This window comes from Triturus cristatus, chromosome 1_1 (assembly GCF_964204655.1).
Source record: "Triturus cristatus chromosome 1_1, aTriCri1.1, whole genome shotgun sequence".
In the NCBI taxonomy this organism is placed as follows: domain Eukaryota; kingdom Metazoa; phylum Chordata; class Amphibia; order Caudata; family Salamandridae; genus Triturus; species Triturus cristatus.
The window spans coordinates 144,043,320-144,056,717 of NC_140579.1; positions in this window are offsets into that span (position 1 = coordinate 144,043,320).

Genomic DNA, 13,398 nt, shown 5'->3' on the forward strand with positions numbered 1-13,398 from the left:
ACTTCCTTGCGGGACATGAAAAGGGGTGAATTCGTTCTGGAAGTGTCTTTGGAAAAGAAGAGATTTGAGGTCAGTTTTGAAGGTCCGGTGCAACCACCATAACTTTTCTCAGCCGTTTTTTTCTTAATTTTTCCCTGTTGTGCCACTGTTATTGTGCCCATCTGTGTCGTGCTCTAATTCCACCAATGTTTTTATTTTCTTGTTCCTGCCTGTTCCTTTCGCCGCTGCTGCCCCTGCGGCCCCTCCCCTCCGGAATTCCCCCGCTACCGCCTCCCAGCCTCTCCTCCCTCCCACCTCCCCTACTTACTGCTGGCCGCTGAGCGGTCACGCGGCTGGCACGCGGAAGGCGCGCCAAAGGCAAGCCCGTCTGCGCCTGTCCGTGACCCGACCACGGCCACCACCAGGAACCCTGGACCTCCCACTAGCCATCGCTATAACACCACCACCCTCCTCGCACTCAACCCTGGAAGACTTAGAGAATGCCAACAGGCCTCGCCGAACATGATCTACGGCCAGTTCTTCTGCCTCCACTGACGCCTGACCCTCACTGCCACCCAGGCCTCCAACACCATCGACGCCCGCATCGGTGACACCCGAAAATGCATCCTCCTCAATGTATGCTCCGTACACAAACACTCCATGGGAATCTGGAACCTACTCGACTCTCTCGCCTGACAGCGCCTTCTTCACAGAGACCTGGACCAACGCATCCTCCACCCCCGACATCAGCACCACTATCCCAGACGGATACAAGATCCAGAGGAAAGACCGCCGTAACCACCCAGGAGGGGGTCTCGCCATTGCCCACAAGAGCACCCTCCGCCTCACCACCTCCAGCGAAACCTTCCCCTCTGCCAAACACCTGCATAAGGAATTATGATATAGGGGTAGGAGGGGATGGGGTTGAAGGTTCAACAAAGGGTAGGGTATCTAGACCTAAGGCCACGAATTTGAAGGGTTTCCGGGGTCCTCAGGATTGGGCCCACCAATGAAGTAGTGTAAGTGACGCAAGACCTAATTCAGGGGAATCCCTTCTGGTAGATAATAGCACAAGAGGCATTACTAACCAGGCAAAGTTGGATCTTCTACCAGAGTGCTCCCCTTATGTGGTAATTTTAACTAATGTTCTCCACCATCCCGTGAATAAGAATGAGTCCACGAGCCAATTCAAAACCAAAATTTGTCACTGCTTTTGACGCAAGAATGAATTTTCTATCTCCAGATATCGAGACAAACTATTTGCAAGAAGAGTGTGCTGGATAGGACCCTCAAGAAAACACATACAGAGTGATTGCATTGTGGTTAATTGCGGATCACCCTACCTTGCAGAACAATTGATAATGTGTGGACACACGATATGTCAGGGCCTCTGGAGTATTGTTAGAAATGGGGGCACCTTTGTCCAAGTAGGGACCCTTCTTCCTAGTTAAGGTAAGGGAGTTACACTCCTAAAATAACCACTGCTCCCCCCCTTAGTAGCTTGGCACAAGCAGTCAGACTTATCTCAGTGGCAGTGTGTAAAGTATTTGCACATCACCAACAGTAATACAGTGAAAACACTACAAAAGAAAACCACACCAGTTTAGACAAATATCCAATATTTTTATATATCCAAAACAAGACCAAAACAACAAAAGTCCAACATACAATACTTTGCATATGCACTGTGCAAGAATACTTTAAAAACACAGCTCTTTGAAGTCAGTAGCTCCTTCCGGTGAGACCGTGATTCTGTACACAACAGAATCACACAGTTCCATCTGAGCACGTCGGTCAGGCGTGTCAACAGACACATGAACAGTACCTTTTGTTTTGTGGCCGACACGTTGGTGTTGGCCGGTCATAGCAACCGTCGCATTTGCAGTGTGAAGCGGAGCGGTGCGGCGTGTGGTGCCCTCAAATCGCGGTGCAGGCAGCGGCTTGGTGACGGTCGTCCAGCAGCATCGGTGAGACCGGGGATGCGGTGCGGAGTGGAGGCGGTGCTCACTGACAGATCACGGTGCAGGCGACAGAACCAGTTGTAGGAAGCTGGCATTGGACGGTGCGAACTGCAGTGTGGGACTGGGAGGTGCGTAATGTGACTTACGAGTGGTGCACCCAGGCCACGATGTGGTCACGGATGTTGCGGTCAGCGTGCAGCGGCGGCGTTGGTGAGACCAGGGCGGTGGAGTGAAGCAAGGTGGTGTGGAGTGCGGTGCCCACAGGTCACGGTGCAAGCAGCGGCTCGGTGGTAGCAGTCATCAGTGAAACCAGGGTTGGGGTGCGAGATGTGGCGGTGCCTTCTGCGGTGCCTTCAGGACATGGAGCCAGCGACGGAGTCGGTTGCTTTTTCCTTCTCTGTGGCAACTGAAACAGTGGTTCCAGAAGCAGTACCCAGAGGATGGTGAAGTATTTGCAGTTCCTGAGACTTCAGAACAGGAGGCAAGCTCTACTTCAAGCCCTTGGAGATACGCAGCACAAATAAAGAAAGTTCAGTCCAGTCCTTTCACTGCCCAAGGCAGAAGCAGCAACTGCAGGCCAACCCAACAAAGCAACAACACAGCAAAGGAGCAGTATTCCTCCTGGCAGGTCTTTCAGCTCTACTTCTTGGCAGGTTCCTTGATTCCAGCGAGTTCCAAAGTTCTGGGGTCTGCGTCCCCATATTTATACTGATAATTCCTTTGTTCTCTCAGGCAGAGAGTGTCTGTGCTTATTCCAAACCAGTTCTGTCCTCTCTAGCCCAGCTTCTTGGCAGGAGGTGGAGACAGCATTGTTCAAAGCAGATCAGGCCCATTCAGGTGCAAGGAAATCTCCTCCCACTCCTCTAAATGCAGCCCAGGTCTATTCAGCCAAGCCCTGACTCATCCAGAAAAGACAGTACACATCTCGACCTACCCCAGTGGCGGTCTGAAGAGAATGCACATCCTCAGCCCCTGTCACTTCAAAGCCAGACAGTCAATCCACAAACCCAGCAGAGGCACACAGGATGGCTAAGCAAGAAAATACCTATTTTCTAAAAGTGGTATTTTCAAACACAGAAAATAAAAATCATCTTTACTAAAAGATGCATTTGTACATTCTGAGTCCAGTCATACTAAACTCAATTTCCATATCATATCCCAATGGGAAGTTATGCTTATAATATGTTATAAGCAAAACTCCTATTCTACCCTATGGGACATATAGTCTTTCCATAGTGAAAAACAAATTACACTGTAATTCACTACCTACCAGGATATGCTACACACATCAGTACATGTCCTACCTTTAACATATACAGCACCCTGCCCACATGGGTACCTTGGGCCTACCTTAACGGTGACTCATATGTAAGAAAAGGGGAGAGCAGGGCCTGGCAAGTGGGTGCACTTGCCAGGTCAACATGGCAGTTACAAACTGCGTGCAGACTCTGCAGTGGCAGGTCTGAGATACCTTTTCAGGGCTACTCATGTGGGTGCCACAATCAGTGCTGCAGGCCCACTAGTAGCAATTGATTTACAGACTCTGGCACACTCAGTGCACTTTACTAGGGGTTTACCAGTAAATCAAATATGTCAAGCATGGAAACACCAATCCATAATAACAATTTACAACAGGAGCACTTGCACTTTAACACTGAACAGCAGTGAGAAAGTGTGCAGAGACACTAAACCAGAAAAACAGAGTTAAAACCGGGAGGTCAGAAAGCAAAAAGACAGGGGAAACACACCAAAAGATGCCAGGTCTAACAGGTATTTCTATAGACACCTTATGCACATTAGTGCAACTATGTCTGACAGCTGGTGTCCAACCCAGGCCCAATATCGGGGCCATAATATCTATGTAATACCAACTCACAATAGGTATCAGCCACTCTCTGACCTTGACAAATTAGATTGACTCCTGAGTGATACCGATGAATGTGATGGAGCAGGTAAAACAACATTTTGTATACCTCTATTTTGCATGAAATTAATTACATAATCATTCTAAATATTAACTCGTACTAATTAGTTTGAAGTGAGCTATGATTAACCAACCCTTACACCTTGATAAACACAAGATACACGTGGGACTAAAATGCTAATTGCATGGCAGAACAACCAAATTAATTATGTGTGGTGCGCAAACTAACTTTAGATCGTGGTGAAATAGAGAATTGCATGATTTACGTTGCTTTGTGATGGTTTGTGCTTGCAGTACTGCAGAATGGTGAGTATTATTGCTTTAAATGTTGCTACAAGCTAGGAAAATACTAATATACATTGGGATTAGAGTGGGATTAACATTAGAATCTTCCTTTCTGTATTTTAATTACTGTTATGTCTGCTTTTACTTAAGTTGGCATTCGGGCCTGCTAGGCCGCAGTACTTAAAATGGAGCTCCGGTGATGCCGCCGTCATGTGAGCGCGATGACTACTGCGCAGAATCGGATAGCTCTGGAGATCTCCAAGTGACCTCAACCCTACACCAGCGTGTTCCTCGTCAAGGATGGGAGCATGGAGGGTTGCCAAGTGATGAACGGTGTGAACTACCAAGGGGACAATGAGGGACCTGTACGAGAAGACTTGCTTGTTGTTACTTCGGAACTTTCGCCTGTGAATCGAAGGACACAGGACATTTAGCGCTTTGCTATGCCAAGTCTCATGGAAAACTAGTTGATCCTGGGAAACTTACAATAACTTACAAGTTGAATCGGACTGGTGAATCAGAACCCTTTCTACCCCTAAATTGTTGCATATTGACCTAAAGTAAGAGGGACAAAGGGTATAAAAATCCCTCATTCGCCCAAAAGGGGGTTCGCTGGGCTGATCGTCTATGGCGTTGGGTCTACGTTGAGCTGAATGAAGATTTCCATGGTTTACCTTCGGTTTCTTTGATTTTCGGGAAAGTTATTTCATCTGATGGTTTGATTATTGCTGTGGGTTGCACAGTTTATCTCCAAGAGTGTAGCAGGGACTTTGAATAATCCTCTGTGTGATAGAAGGGTCGCCAACGTTTGATATTTGGTAAATATAAAAGCATTTCTAAAATCTATGCCTATGTTCTAAAGATTTTATTTCTCTAGAAATAAACTGAATTATGTTATATTCTGTAGTGCCTAAATGCTAATGCAGAGCAAATTAATATTAGATAAACAAATTTGGACTAATAAGAAATGAGTTTGTGATTCTTTTATTGAGTACCGAACTTAATCAAATGTTTCCTAGGCTTTAATTGTGTTTTAGCTGGTTCTAAATCACCATCAACCAGTCCAATTAATTGGTCCGTCGACCAAGTGGTGGAGTTCCTTGATGTCAAAGTCAGGATTCTATAGGTGCAGATGTATATAATGAATATAATGTAAAGAAATGTACTCCTGACAGGTAATAAGGTACCCCCCATGTCCAGCACTTTCTCTCCTGTGTACAGATTCATGTAAGACGAGTGCGTGTTGGTGTTATGGGCCCCACCAATGAATGAATATAAGGATGAGTTAGTGTGATGACGAGTCTGTGACATACGGAGAATATGTAAATTTTACCTTTTCCGCTGGAGCAGTTTTCTTGGTAGCAGAGGATGGTTTTATTGCTTTGGTTTAGTGATTATTGATTTATGTTTAACACTTTATGTTGAGTTGTGTTGTGTTTTATGTTGTCAAATGTTTTAAAGACTTCCAGGAAGTAGGAAGTTGGTTGCCCTGTATGCAGGCAGGGGAAATGTGTGGCAAGTTAAGTCGCACAGCGCATTGTCTGGTTTCAAAGTGGTAACATCGTCGTGTGTTATCGGTAGGGACATTTCCCATATGAATGCGTGTGAGTGAAGTTGCAATAGGTTCTCTTGTGAAACTCTGGCCTTAATTCTCAGGAGCACTGTAGTCTCCACATGTGTTTTATCCCCAGAGAAACGGGTTAGCCTTTTTGCTTGTTAGAAGGGTAAGGTAGAGGGAAGGGCTACTTTATCGGCGAAACAAAATTATTCTGTGGTAGGGTAGAGGTAAGCGCTGCCTACTGGAAAGACAGAATTCTTGTGTAAGTGGACAAAACTATCTTGTTGGTTTAGCGAAACAGGCAATGGAGATGTTTTATATCATTACTAACCGATTTGATTAAAGCAAACGTTTGCCGGAAAACATTTGTGAAGGAGGGGTCAGCAAGAGCAGGAGTAGCGAGAAAGGCTGACGTCAGAAAGACCGCGCGGGGATTAGCCAGCAGTAGAGAGACGAAGCTTTCACTGATTGGTGCGTTAGTGTGAGCTGTGCTGGGATTGGAGAATTACCGGTGTGACGTAGACGCCCAGGTTAGGTGCGCTAGTGTGAGTCGCGCTGGATTGAACAAAATACAGAGAAGCCGTGAAGGGAGTGATTTACAAAGCCTAGTTGATTAAGAACTTTGAAAAATAAAAATGATGTATTACGATCCTCCTGAGAAAGAGAAAAAATCATGGTTTGGGAAAATTAAAACCCTATTTAAGAAGGATAAGCCGATTGTGACAAGGGAAGGACAGATACTTCCTCCACCGAAATTGCCGGCATCTTTTATGGTAGCAAAATATGGTTATCATACATGTATCTGGTTGGAGAATTGGGCAAGGTATACCAAAGAGGATGGATTACTAGCGTTTCCAGAAAGTGGTTTGTTTAGTTTGGCTGTATTACAAAATCTTAGAGAAAGGATGATGAGGTTAGTACCGAAACCCAGACCTACCCAATTCGAGGCTTTGACTGAATGGGAAGAAGAGATGTATGAAAGGGAAAGGCATCAGAGTGGAAGAAGATATAATTACATGTTTGGTAGACATGGTGGTCAAGAAAGTCATGATGACAGAATGAGAAGATGGCGGAATGCAAATATGACTGATGGTATGTTTCCTCTGAGAAATGTTGAAGAGACGAGTGGCAGGAAATGTACAGAAAAGAGAAATAACACAGGGTCGGAAGGTTATAGATATGGAGTGAGTGAATCAGAAGATGTAGTGCTGGAGGACATGTTCTATAAAAATCCACCCCCATATCAACAGAATTCCATGTTAATGACACCGAGTGCACCGGTAAAAGAAACTGTAATGAATAAAAATTTTGAGCAAACGCCACCTAATTTGGGAAAAATTAGTCCATTTAAAGATTCTGAAATGCCACAACCCGTCCGAAATGATAATGAAAATTCAGTTGAGTTAGTTAGAACTACATTGGAGTTGATTGGGAAAATTAGAGAGTTAACTAAGAATATGGAAGCAGTGACCGTACCTGTAACTATAGGGCCGGTGATGCCTGTCTTTGATAAACAGAAAGATAGTGAGCATTGTTTAACAGTTCCCTACAATTGTGGTAGGCAAAAAGAGACAGAAAGAAGCAGTTTCGGAGGGAATGAATGGTAAAATATGGCAGGAACATCGGGTTTAAGTACTCCTAAAAATTTAACTGTAAATCAAAGTCCGGCGAGTAAGACACTTATGACAACAGAATCAGCAACAGAAACCCCAGAAAGAATAATAGATAAAATAAGAACTGAGACAACCCATGTAGGACCCACATCTGAAGAATTAAGTGATTGGTTAAAAAGTTTACAGAGAAAAGATACAGAACCACAACCTTTAGATGTCGCAAAATTAAAGGTAACATTAGAAGAATTAATCGTAGGAACCATTCCAACTGAAAAATTACAAGCATATCAGGATGAGGAGCTAATGTTACTCTGAAAAGTATAACTTGGAAAGCGAGAACTTTGCATGAAAAATTAGAAGAGACGGAGAGTGAAATGGGAATTGATTTTGAGAAAATAAGGTCATTGCAAAAACCATATAGGGTAGGTTTTGTCGAAAAGGATATTGAAAACTTGAATACTGCAGGGAGGTTAACCCAAATTAAAGAGCTGATTGCCTTGCTAAGGAAATGGGGTGATGTAAATCGGTGGAAAAGTAGATGGTTCCGAAAGAGAGAGGAAACTACAGATAAGGCTTTCTCAGCATTCCAGGTGAGAGAAAAAGAGGCAGTGGTAACAGAATGTCCCATGAGAGAAATCCCAGGAGGGGGATATGTGTATGTCCCTTGGACTAGACAGGATATTTTATCATTTACCAACGATTTCCCAAGGTTAAGAGAAAAACCAGTTGAATGGTACCGACAGGTAGAAAGGTTTGTCAAACTTTGAAAGGTGTTGTGGATAGATCTGAATGGTCTGTTAGATATAATTGTACCTGCAGATTTATGGGCAGAATGCAAAATTACAATAGATTGGCCAACGCAAGAGTATCCTAGGGATCCGAAGACGGGAGCCCCTGATCCAGAAGTAATGAAAAAATATGATCAGGTAATTACCTTTTTGAAAACTAAAGTACCTCCGAAAGAAACGGACTAGGTAAAAATAGACAGAACTCACCAAGAGGCTAAAGAATCTGTTCATGCATACTATGAAAGGTTGTTGTTAGCTTTTGAGCAATATAGTGGAGATGAGAAATTAAGCGAAAAGGATTTGAGTCATTTTGTGTACAGATTTGTTTATGGTTTAAAGCCGGAGGTTAGTAAAATGATCAAACAACATACAGTAGATTGGCAGAATAAAAAGATAGATGAGGTGATCACATGAAAATATTTTAGTGATGAAATTGAAGCTAAACAACTGAAATTGAAAGAAAAGGCAATGTGGGAACAGGTTAAGGTAGCAGAGCGACAAGAAGCCCAGCTGATCAAGCAAGCTAATGGCATGGGCCAAGCTAAATAAAAGCCTAATATTGGAAAAGGAAAAGGACAGGTCAGCATAGAGGAAGCTAAGAAGAAGTGGCCATGTCATAATTGCGGAAAATTAGGGCATTGGAAATCCGAGTGTAAATTGCCACAGAGAGCTAATGGAGATAATTCATCATTGAATCCGCAGGTGCAGAAAGAGGTGAGTTGCCAACCGCCGCAACAGCAGCAGGTTGTTAACCAACAGTGTCAGGTGCCAAAGCCACCTTTACCACAGCACGTAAATCCTCAGAGATACAGTAATTAGACAGGATTGTACACCGAGGAACAGGTAACTAAACTACAGCGCGCTAGTGCTGTTTAGCAGTATTGGCTGCAACGTGATGAGAGTGAGTCAGAGGAGAGTTATTGACGGCGCCTAGGAGAGGAAGAGGAGTGCGTACTTGGCACAACTCTAGAGGTAGACCAGAAAGGACCCTTTATGGACGGAAAGGTGAATGAAGAGAACATTACTTTCCTAGTAGATGCTGGTGCTACTCGTTCAACTGTTAGATCAGCTGACGTTAAAAATCTTCCTCTCTCTGGTGAAACAATCCAAGTAGTTGGGGTCTCCAATAAACAGATAAAGCTTATCTTACAGATCCTGTAAAGGTTAAAATAGGGAAATTCACCGACATGCATCGATTTGTCGTGTGTGACACTAGCCCCGTAAATCTGTTGGGGAGAGACTTGTTGTGCAAGCTGAATTGCACTATTTTCTGTACTCCTGATGGCATAGCTTTTGAAACTCCTGATGAGGATGTACTGTATAGAATGACAATGGCAAACTTAGAACCTGAAATCACTGAGGCTTTTGTTGTATTTGATCCAGAAGGATTGCCTCAAGAGTTGAAGAAAACTGTAGAACCCGAAATATGGGATTTCACAGGAGAGGATATTGGATTAATGAAAAGGGTAGATACTGTAAAAATAATTGTAAAAGAAGGAGTAAATTACCCGAATATCCCTCAGTATAAATTAACACCAGAAATAATTGCAGGAGTAACGCCTGTAATTGACAGAATGATGGACAAGGAGAGAGATAGTGAGTAGTCCATGTAATTCTCCGGTTATGGGTTTGAAAAAACCGAATGGGACTTTTAGGATAGTACAGGATTTGAGAAAAGTGAATAAAATTGTTGTTCCATGCTGTCCCATCGTACCGAACCCTTCGGTAATCCTATATCAGATTCCCCATGATGCAGAATGGTACACAGTCATTGACTTGTGTCATGCTTTCTTTTCTATCCCATTGCACGCTGCCAGCCAACAAATCTTTGTGTTCCGGTTCGGCAAGCGTATTTTGGCATGGTGCCGTATCCATCAGTATTTAATCAGATTCTACAGAAATCCCTGGAAGATTTAAAAATGCCTGAAAGTTCAGTGCTCATGCAGTACATCGATGACCCATTGGTGGCATCGAAGACACGAGAAGCGTGCGTGGTGGACACAGTTGCACTGCTAAATCATTTGGCTGAGGGAGGACTCAAAGTATCCCCATCGAAATTGCAGTTTTTTCAAAAAGAAGTACAATACTTAGGTCATAAGATCGAAAAGGGTCGGAGAAAGGTGACTGTGGACAGGATTAAAATAATAAAAGGAATGAGAGTACCAATGACACAAAGAGAAGTCAGAATGTTTCTTGGGATGGTAGGATATTGTCGCCAGTGGACCAGCAATTTCTCTCTGATTGCAAAACCACTGGTACGCTTAACAAAAAGTGATGTGAAAGATCCCCTTGAACTGAATAAAGAAGAGATGAGAGCTTTTAGACAATTGAGAGACAGTTTGTGTGAAGCACCAGCTCTTGGAATGCCTGATTACGAAAAGGAATTTGAGCTCTATTGCAGTGAGAGAGATGGATGTGCACTCTCTGTGTTGGTACAAAGGCATGGGAGAATGAGACGACCGATTGCCTATTTTCAGCGGTGTTAGATCCCGTAGCTGTAGCTTTGTTTGAAAGCTGTGGCAGCCACGAGCAAAAGTTTGGAACAAAGTGAAGGAATCGTGATGGGATATCCTGTGAGAGTGTTTGTGCCCCATGATGTGGCAATTCTTCTGACAAGGAGCAAGACCTAGTTCATGACGCACAGTCGTCTAACCAAATATGAAAAGGTAATTTTGGGTGCTACAAATGTGAGCCTTGCAAGGTGCATTAATGTGAACCCATAGACATTACTACCTGATGCTATGAACGCGGAAGTGAAGGATGATGTTTATCACGACTGTTTGGAAGTGCTTGATTTTTGCACCAAACCACGTCCGGACATAAACGATGTGCCCCTGAAAGAGAGTGACTATGTGATGTTTGTGGATGGGTCATGTCTGCGAACTGGAGAAGGGATTTTGAGTGCTGCGTATGCTGTGTGTACTGTAGAGGCTGTGTTGGAAGCATCTTGTTTGAGAGGAGTACAATCTGCTCGAGTTTCTGAGTTGTTTGCACTGATTACAGCATGCAAGTTGGGGAAAGATTTGTGAGTCACTGTGGTTACTGACAGTCAGTATGGGTTTGGAGTGGTGCATGACTTTGGGCAGATTTGGTCTCAAAGAGGTTTCTTGACGTCGAATGGAACTCCAATCAGAAATGCAGAGATGGTTGGAAAATTACTTGAGGCGATACAGCTGCCTAAACAAATTGCAGTTATAAAATGCGCAGCGCATACGAAGGGAATTGACTATGTGTCAGCCGGCAATGAGTTTGCCAATGACATAGCACAATATTGTGCGCAAAATCAAAATTCTCTGAACCGTAATCGGGAGAGGGAAATGGAGTCATGTCCCTTGCTTTTTACTAACACTGTGAATACATGGGATGAGGTGAGGCAGTTACAAGAAGAGGCAGGAGAAGAGGAAAAGAAACAGTGGATAAAATCAGGATGTGAGCCACGAGAGGCAGACCGAGTTTGGGTTTATCGTGATGGAAGACCAGTAATGCCTGATAGCATGATCTCTACCATGGCACGGATGTACCATGGGCAGGCTCATATAGGTAGGGATGCTATGATTAGACTTTTCAAACAGACCTGGTATAATGCAACGTTTCGGCTTATAGCTAAGAGCCTTTGTCAGAGATGTCTTATATGCCAGCAATATAATCCAGGAAGAAAAACTGTGGTAAGCTTGGGAACCATAGGTCGGGAGGGAGGTCCTTTCACTCAAATGCACCTTGATTTCATTGAAATGCCCCATGTAACCGGCTAAGATATGTACTGGTGATTGTCTGTCTGTTTTCACTTTGGGTGGAGGCTTACCCGGCCAGAAGGAATGAGGGAATTACTCGAGCAAAACTCCTACTGAGAGTGTTAATTCCTAGGTTTGGTTACTCCAGTATTGGAACTTTCATAGATTCCCATAGCTTGTATCATTACCTGTCGTCGGAATGGGAGTCTCGGTAAATAAAAATACCATAGCAGTAGGTACAAAAAAAGAAGAAAAGGCCTAGGCCTCATAGCATTTTATAGCCTATCCACCTCTTTTTGTAAAAATGTGGAAATAAAATTGACAATTGTGCCCCATCATTTCCCTGTTTCTGCCTGGTAGCCATTTGCCTCAGACAAACACCCATTTTGTGTGTGACATGCTCTCAGCAACTTGTCTGAAAACTGTCCTTCACATCCCCATTGAATCTTGCACAACCCCCTGCTCCTTGTGGTCGAGCCAATTCCAAGAAGCCTGCCTGTGTGCCTTCCCCCAGTTGTGCCAGAGACTCAGCCACATCCTGTCCATTGTTGGTGACTCAGCCTGTCACACCAGCTGCCCTGTGACCACCCCCAACTGAAAGAGGAAGCACGAGGTTAGGCCCTGAAACCACACCAACTAATAGAGGAAGCACAAGGCTGTACACTGTGAACACACATTTCTGTGGTTCTGCCAATTCCCAGAACCAGCAAGATAGTTCCTGTTTTACACAAGATGGTTCCTGTTCTTGGCTCTAAGCCAGAGATAAACCCCCGAATGAGTAAGGGCCTTCAACTGTAAGAGAACACATTTCCACACATCACATGCCCTCTCACGAGACACAAGACACGCCCGTACCTTGACACATCTGTTGGAAATTACTGCTTGTCACTTCCCTTTTTCTTGTCACTTCTCCTTTCTTCTTTTTCCTATTGACTGAAAACTGTATAAATATTCTGATGTGTGAATAAAACTGCAGACCACTCCTGTACCCGCTTGGTGCTGGAGCTCTCCCCTTAACTCGAGTTACTGGACCCTTTTTTTTACTCGAACACCACGGACTCCTCTCTTTGCTTTGACTGAAATTGTGATTATTAAGTATAGAAATTCTGAGATGAGGTAATATTGAATTAATTTACCACATTAATTGGCGCCCGAACAGGGACATTCCCTTTACCCCACGCGCCGACGATATTGGACCCGGTACTGTCCCCTCCTGACCTTTGACGGACTTCAAAGTGCACAACGCGAGGAATTCCCGCTAACTCCCTCGAGGCAAAGAGGGGGACCAACTGCGGCCCGGCATCCACATGAGGCGGTGAGGAAAATTGCGGAACGTCCTGAACCAGAGCCCAACCTGTGAAGAGACGAATCCGAGGTTCTGCGAGTCCCACCTTAGAAGCTACGCGCATTTTTAAGATCTTGAAGAGGCCTTCCAGTTATTTTTTTTCGGTGAGTACTGCTGAAAAGTATAAAGACGGACTCACCACTTTGTGGGTGCAGTAAAGATACAGGTTTTTGTTGGTTTCTCACTTATTTTGTGAGGACTGCTAAACTAGTAT